Source organism: Sinocyclocheilus anshuiensis, unplaced genomic scaffold (genome assembly GCF_001515605.1).
Source record: "Sinocyclocheilus anshuiensis isolate Anshui unplaced genomic scaffold, SAMN03320099.WGS_v1.1 scaffold480, whole genome shotgun sequence".
Lineage (NCBI taxonomy): Eukaryota > Metazoa > Chordata > Actinopteri > Cypriniformes > Cyprinidae > Sinocyclocheilus > Sinocyclocheilus anshuiensis.
The window spans coordinates 13,425-23,535 of record NW_015555743.1 but is presented as its reverse complement, the minus strand read 5'-3'; the positions used below and the strand labels follow the sequence as shown (position 1 = coordinate 23,535).

The following is a 10,111-nucleotide window of genomic DNA, read 5'->3' as shown; positions in this document are numbered from 1 at the left end:
ATTGTCATGCGTATCTTTCAGTGAAGCACGGTTCAGTAGTAAATAGTAAATCTCCATCCGAAGGCCAGAGGGCACTCTCACGCAACTCTAAATACTCCCCGCAGGTAATGCACGATGCACGTCGTTCCAGGAAACAGAAGATTGAACTGCTTTCATTGGGCGAATTCCAAATGGAAGTGAGCATACCTATGCCCTATTCCCTTCGAGCCCTTGAAGTGTGTTCTTTAAAGGATGTAGGGCTTTACGGTCTCGTATAAGCGTTTGGAACTCTCTTGGCGAAGGGAATGACTGACCAAATTTTACCATGACAACGCTGCGCATGTGTGCAGCATTCAGTACTCCATCAGTTGTTGCAAATATATATTTCTTCTTAATATTATTTTATTTAAATACTGTCTAATTGTGTCTTATTTACTATTAAACTATTTCAAACTAAACTTGCTTACACTACCGTCCTAAATCATATGCGACCGTGGACCACAAAACCAGTCATAAGGGTCAATTTTTCGAAATTGAGATTTATGCATCATCTGAAAGCTGAAGAAATAAACTTTCCATTGATGTATGGTTTGTTAGGATAGGACAATATTTGGTTCGAGATACAACTATTTGAAAATCTGGAATCTGAGGGTGCAAAAAAATCTAAATATTGAGAAAATCACCTTTAAAGTTGTCCAAATGAAGTTCTTAGCAATGCATATATCAATGTTTTGATATTTACGGTAGGAAATTTACAAAATATCTTCATGGAACATGATCTTTACTTAATATCCTAATGATTTTTGGCATAAAAGAAAAATGGATAATTTTGACCCATACAATGTATTGTTGGCTATTGCTACAAATATACCCCAGCGACTTAAGACTGCTTTTGTGCTGCAGGGTCACATATGTGGTTTATCCAAGTTCTTCTTCTTATACTTTTCATTATAATAAAGTATATTTATAAGGCAATGCTAAATTAGTTTGGAATAAAAACATGTTATGAAATGTGGTATTTTGTGGGACAAGAGGTTCATAAATGCTTCTCATGTTCGGAAAGACGTTTGACGCATGTTGCTTTTTCAAATGCACGTTATAAACGACTCAAACTCGCCGGGTAAAAGCTCGATGGTTTCAGATGGAGCAGCATTTACTACACAGAGCCGCAGTTCATTGACGAGCTACACAAACTGCTTTCATAATCGCAGGACAATTTCATAATCGCGCGATTAATTATGAATGCGGTTTTTTGCGTAGCTTGTCAGTGAACTACGGCTTCATTGTTAGTTCATTGTTAATCAACTACTCAGTGGGTCATCTGAACCAGGGTTATTATCGTTAACTAACACTAAAACCATTAAAATGAAAACATTGTTACTTAAAATTTGTTAAATGTTTAAGTGAAATAAAATACTTAAATTCAGCTAGTTGCCAATTAAACATTTCACAATTTTTTTTAGTTACTAAAATGAGAAGAAGAAAAATCGGAACTAGAATTTTACTAAAATTTAAAATTTTACTAAAACTTAATATAAAATAAAAATGAGCAAAAAAAGTATATAGACATTTTTTAAATAATAATAAACAATTTCTGAGTTTGCAGCGTTAGGGAAGTGAAAAGCTATAAATTTACCTAAAAATAAATACATAAACAAATACGGTTCATTACTTAAAACAAAATATTTAAAAATGTCAACTGGTTGCAGAGTAAACATTTCTCATTTTCTTTTAGTTTACCTTGAATTACTAAAATTACTAAAACTAAAATAAAAAGAATTAAAAACTAAATAGACATTTTTTAAATGAATACATTCATTAAAAAAAAAACTATTCGTGTTAGTAAAGTGAAAGACTATATATTTACTATATATTTATATCAACTAGTTAGTGAGTTGTATGAAAGGGGGTTATTATCGTTAACTAAACTTAAAACCGTAAAAACATTTTTGTTACTTGAAATAAAATAAACGTTAACTAAAATATAAAATAAGATATAAAAACTTGTTTTATTTCAGCTAGTTGTCAAGGAGATTTCTCATTTTTTCTTTAGTTCAACTTGATGTGTTGACATAACTAAAACTGAAATAAAAATAATAACGTACAGACAAATAAAAGTGCAAAAACTTAAAAGGGTCAAAGACATTAAGATGTCCGCATCAAAATAAATTTACAAAAGTGATTTTATGTCCATAGAAAGCACTTTAAATGTAAGTAAAATGTTTACTTTTAAGGTTTCAAATAAGTTTTTGGAGAATAAAATGTCAAAATTTGGTTTAAATAATGTTACACTGTCATTCAGTGTAACACAATATTTGTGTAAAAATTCAAACAACATGCTTATTCTGACTTGTACATATTAAAATATATAAAAGAATAAGAGAGCATATTACATTTTATTGTGTTATGAGTAAAAAAAATTGTACTGACAAATGGGCAAAACCTAGGATAGTGGCAAATTTAAAAAAAAAAGTAAAATAACAACTAATTAGTATTTGGGGTGAAAGTAATTAGTCTGTTCCAGAGGGGCGAGGAGGTGGCGGGGCTGGACAGAGGGCTGTAAGAGGACGGGTCGGCCTGGTAGCTGTGACTGGAGCCCATGCCGAACGGTGAGGCCTGGGCCTTACTGGACTGAGCGGGAATCTGCTGCTGTGGTGGAACGACAGGAGACGTGAGGATATTAATATACAGGCGCTGCTTCACAGGCCACAGTGCAGTCTCATTGGGCCAATTGCTGTATATGGGTCAAAGACGCTAAGATGTCCGCATCAAAAGAAATTTACAAAAGTGATTATATGTCCACAGAAAGCACATTAAATATAAGCAAAGTGTCTACTTTGAAGGTTTTAAATAAGTTTTTGGAGAATAAAATTTTCAAATTTGGTTGAAATAATGTTATATTGTCATTCAGTGTAACACAATATTTGTGTAAAAATTCAAACAACATGCTTATTCTGACTTGTACATATTAAAATATATAAAAGAATAAGAGAGCATATTACATTTTATTGTGTTATGAGTAAAAAAAATTGTACACTTATTGTTTTTATGCTTAAACCCTTTTTCATCTTTGACCCAAAAATAAAATTCAAATAAAAAAAATACAAACTGATTTATATTATTTATAAAATCTATAATAGTACATGAAACTTAAACAACACTAGTCTGAACAACTGAATGACTAGTCTGTCTTAACGAAAGCTGTGAAAAAAAGCTGTGAAAGCTTAATTCATCCCCTTTAAAACACTAAAGTGACAATAAAAATGTGAAAAACAATCTATATCTACCTCTACATGCAACTAGTCAGCTGGTGATAGTGAGCTGTCGACTATCCCTGCTCCTTTCATTTCATTTCAATGCACTTGTTCAGTGAATGGCTTTGACAAACACAGTGACGTCGCAGCCAGCTGAACAGGAGAAACCTGTTTTCTTAACCTTTGGTTGGAATTTATTTCCATGCATCCACTGATGTGCGTTAAAGTCCGTTTCACTTCTCACCTGGTGGTTTTCATTTTCACATTCAACAAAACTCACCACAGAGACACTAAATACAGACCCTGACAGCTACTGCGGTCACGTTTATTGCACTACATATTCTTGGCATGAAATAACATTTCTACCTGTTTTCTAAATGCACATTATTGATCTTATTGTAAAGGATTCATCCATGCAGAGGTTTTATTTTTTTTTATGTTTTGGCCTTCTAATCTTTAATCAATACGTCTGAAATGAAGAATTACAAAATGTTGGTCATAAATTTTACATTTAAATGTATGCATTTAGCAGATGCTTTTATGTAAACGACTAGCATTGCATTAAAGGAATACATTTTCTCAATACATATACATTCCCTAGGAATCAAATCCATGATCCTTATGGCAATCTATATACTGTATATATATATATACTGTGTATATATATATATACAGTATATATATATATACAGTATATATATATATACAGTATATATATATATACAGTATATATATATATACAGTATATATATATATACAGTATATATATATATACAGTATATATATATATACAGTATATATATATATACAGTATATATATATATACAGTATATATATATATACAGTATATATATATATACAGTATATATATATATACAGTATATATATATATACAGTATATATATATATACAGTATATATATATATACAGTATATATATATATACAGTATATATATATATACAGTATATATATATATACAGTATATATATATATACAGTATATATATATATACAGTATATATATATATACAGTATATATATATATACAGTATATATATATATACAGTATATATATATATACAGTATATATATATATACAGTATATATATATATACAGTATATATATATATACAGTATATATATATATACAGTATATATATATATACAGTATATATATATATACAGTATATATATATATACAGTATATATATATATACAGTATATATATATATACAGTATATATATATATACAGTATATATATATATACAGTATATATATATATACAGTATATATATATATACAGTATATATATATATACAGTATATATATATATACAGTATATATATATATACAGTATATATATATATACAGTATATATATATATACAGTATATATATATATACAGTATATATATATATACAGTATATATATATATACAGTATATATATATATACAGTATATATATATATACAGTATATATATATATACAGTATATATATATATACAGTATATATATATATACAGTATATATATATATACAGTATATATATATATACAGTATATATATATATACAGTATATATATATATACAGTATATATATATATACAGTATATATATATATACAGTATATATATATATACAGTATATATATATATACAGTATATATATATATACAGTATATATATATATACAGTATATATATATATACAGTATATATATATATACAGTATATATATATATACAGTATATATATATATACAGTATATATATATATACAGTATATATATATATACAGTATATATATATATACAGTATATATATATATACAGTATATATATATATACAGTATATATATATATACAGTATATATATATATACAGTATATATATATATACAGTATATATATATATACAGTATATATATATATACAGTATATATATATATACAGTATATATATATATACAGTATATATATATATACAGTATATATATATATACAGTATATATATATATACAGTATATATATATATACAGTATATATATATATACAGTATATATATATATACAGTATATATATATATACAGTATATATATATATACAGTATATATATATATACAGTATATATATATATACAGTATATATATATATACAGTATATATATATATACAGTATATATATATATACAGTATATATATATATACAGTATATATATATATACAGTATATATATATATACAGTATATATATATATACAGTATATATATATATACAGTATATATATATATACAGTATATATATATATACAGTATATATATATATACAGTATATATATATATACAGTATATATATATATACAGTATATATATATATACAGTATATATATATATACAGTATATATATATATACAGTATATATATATATACAGTATATATATATATACAGTATATATATATATACAGTATATATATATATACAGTATATATATATATACAGTATATATATATATACAGTATATATATATATACAGTATATATATATATACAGTATATATATATATACAGTATATATATATATACAGTATATATATATATACAGTATATATATATATACAGTATATATATATATACAGTATATATATATATACAGTATATATATATATACAGTATATATATATATACAGTATATATATATATACAGTATATATATATATACAGTATATATATATATACAGTATATATATATATACAGTATATATATATATACAGTATATATATATATACAGTATATATATATATACAGTATATATATATATACAGTATATATATATATACAGTATATATATATATACAGTATATATATATATACAGTATATATATATATACAGTATATATATATATACAGTATATATATATATACAGTATATATATATATACAGTATATATATATATACAGTATATATATATATACAGTATATATATATATACAGTATATATATATATACAGTATATATATATATACAGTATATATATATATACAGTATATATATATATACAGTATATATATATATACAGTATATATATATATACAGTATATATATATATACAGTATATATATATATACAGTATATATATATATACAGTATATATATATATACAGTATATATATATATACAGTATATATATATATACAGTATATATATATATACAGTATATATATATATACAGTATATATATATATACAGTATATATATATATACAGTATATATATATATACAGTATATATATATATACAGTATATATATATATACAGTATATATATATATACAGTATATATATATATACAGTATATATATATATACAGTATATATATATATACAGTATATATATATATACAGTATATATATATATACAGTATATATATATATACAGTATATATATATATACAGTATATATATATATACAGTATATATATATATACAGTATATATATATATACAGTATATATATATATACAGTATATATATATATACAGTATATATATATATACAGTATATATATATATACAGTATATATATATATACAGTATATATATATATACAGTATATATATATATACAGTATATATATATATACAGTATATATATATATACAGTATATATATATATACAGTATATATATATATACAGTATATATATATATACAGTATATATATATATACAGTATATATATATATACAGTATATATATATATACAGTATATATATATATACAGTATATATATATATACAGTATATATATATATACAGTATATATATATATACAGTATATATATATATACAGTATATATATATATACAGTATATATATATATACAGTATATATATATATACAGTATATATATATATACAGTATATATATATATACAGTATATATATATATACAGTATATATATATATACAGTATATATATATATACAGTATATATATATATACAGTATATATATATATACAGTATATATATATATACAGTATATATATATATACAGTATATATATATATACAGTATATATATATATACAGTATATATATATATACAGTATATATATATATACAGTATATATATATATACAGTATATATATATATACAGTATATATATATATACAGTATATATATATATACAGTATATATATATATACAGTATATATATATATACAGTATATATATATATACAGTATATATATATATACAGTATATATATATATACAGTATATATATATATACAGTATATATATATATACAGTATATATATATATACAGTATATATATATATACAGTATATATATATATACAGTATATATATATATACAGTATATATATATATACAGTATATATATATATACAGTATATATATATATACAGTATATATATATATACAGTATATATATATATACAGTATATATATATATACAGTATATATATATATACAGTATATATATATATACAGTATATATATATATACAGTATATATATATATACAGTATATATATATATACAGTATATATATATATACAGTATATATATATATACAGTATATATATATATACAGTATATATATATATACAGTATATATATATATACAGTATATATATATATACAGTATATATATATATACAGTATATATATATATACAGTATATATATATATACAGTATATATATATATACAGTATATATATATATACAGTATATATATATATACAGTATATATATATATACAGTATATATATATATACAGTATATATATATATACAGTATATATATATATACAGTATATATATATATACAGTATATATATATATACAGTATATATATATATACAGTATATATATATATACAGTATATATATATATACAGTATATATATATATACAGTATATATATATATACAGTATATATATATATACAGTATATATATATATACAGTATATATATATATACAGTATATATATATATACAGTATATATATATATACAGTATATATATATATACAGTATATATATATATACAGTATATATATATATACAGTATATATATATATACAGTATATATATATATACAGTATATATATATATACAGTATATATATATATACAGTATATATATATATACAGTATATATATATATACAGTATATATATATATACAGTATATATATATATACAGTATATATATATATACAGTATATATATATATACAGTATATATATATATACAGTATATATATATATACAGTATATATATATATACAGTATATATATATATACAGTATATATATATATACAGTATATATATATATACAGTATATATATATATACAGTATATATATATATACAGTATATATATATATACAGTATATATATATATACAGTATATATATATATACAGTATATATATATATACAGTATATATATATATACAGTATATATATATATACAGTATATATATATATACAGTATATATATATATACAGTATATATATATATACAGTATATATATATATACAGTATATATATATATACAGTATATATATATATACAGTATATATATATACACACACACACATATAAAACACACACACATAAACACACACACACATAAGTTTGTTCGGCAGCAAACAAGCACTTGTGAGAATTCCATGGGATCCTGAATTATAGCATTCACACACATAAACACACACACATAAACACACACACACATAAACACACACATACATATATATATACACACACACAAATATATATATATACTGTAAAAACAAGAACATCAAGCCTCCTCTTGCTCCAAAATTGTGTGTAGACTTTTCACTAATATCACCCAACTCCCATGTGTTTCTGAACTCAACTCACACATAACAGCCCTGCCCAGAACTACAGGATATTAGGAGATGTTATCTAACAGATAGCCATCAGAGGATCTTGGTGCATTTCCTCAGCAGCCCTGCTTCATCCCTGATCCTGATGCCCAGTATGCACTGCAGACTCTAGTATGTAGTATGCTGTTCAGAGAGATTAGAGGCTTACAGCTGCGCTTCCTCCGCTGTACTTAAACCGCATACTGGATTAATACGGAATTGATTTATCGATCGAGAGCATTGACGACACTTATGCGACCTAATCGATACACTGATGCGTTCTAACGCGCGCGGGTCGATAGTGAAATCAACACGCACTCCACACGTGTGCTGGCGACGTCTTCGGCCATCTGCGCCAAATTATCAGATTAGAATTATTATTCGCTCGCGAGTGGTTTCCGCGTGTAGAAGCCTGTGATCACGTGCCAGCGGTCAGAGTTTACCTGTCTGTGTGTCTGTCACTCACCTGAGCGGGTTTTGTGGTGAACGCGTGCTGATGTTGCGGCTCATCACGGTCCGTTCGTTCACCGGACGCTGTTTACGTGGCGTTTCTGCTGCTGCTCGCGTGCCTCCAGCGAGTTCGACGCGCGCGCGCACGGTATAATGGGTCATGCGCGCGCCCGATCACATCCCCGCGCGTGCACGGGCGCGCCCCTGCAGAAACTGACTTCACTTCCTGGAGGTTTGGGGCCCCAGAGGCCCCTGTGCTGTGAAGCCGGATAAGACGAGCTACTCTGGCTAATACACGTAGAGCAGCATTACACATTCTCTTAATATTTTGTCTACCATTTGAAGAAAAAAAAAAAAAAAGCTTTTTGATTATATTTTCTATTATATATTGTATAAACATTCATAAACAATATATAAATGTTCATTGCATCTTAGCAATATATCTACAAAAATGCAATTAATATTTAAATACTTTATTGTTATTTATTTATTTATAATAAATGTATTACAGTGTTGTTTATGCACAA

At 23.6% G+C, this 10,111-nt stretch overlaps 1 protein-coding gene across 1 annotated transcript in view; it reads right to left on the bottom strand.

The window, feature by feature from the left end:
* Positions 1-9,756, bottom strand: part of smpd5 (sphingomyelin phosphodiesterase 5) — a 20,591-nt gene extending 10,835 nt beyond the window's left edge. Inside the window, exon 1 of the mRNA XM_016466896.1 lies at positions 9,601-9,756. The gene's annotated coding sequence lies outside the window, so the exon portion shown is untranslated. The remainder of the gene's footprint in view (positions 1-9,600) is intronic.
* Positions 9,757-10,111: the final 355 nt, after the last annotated feature.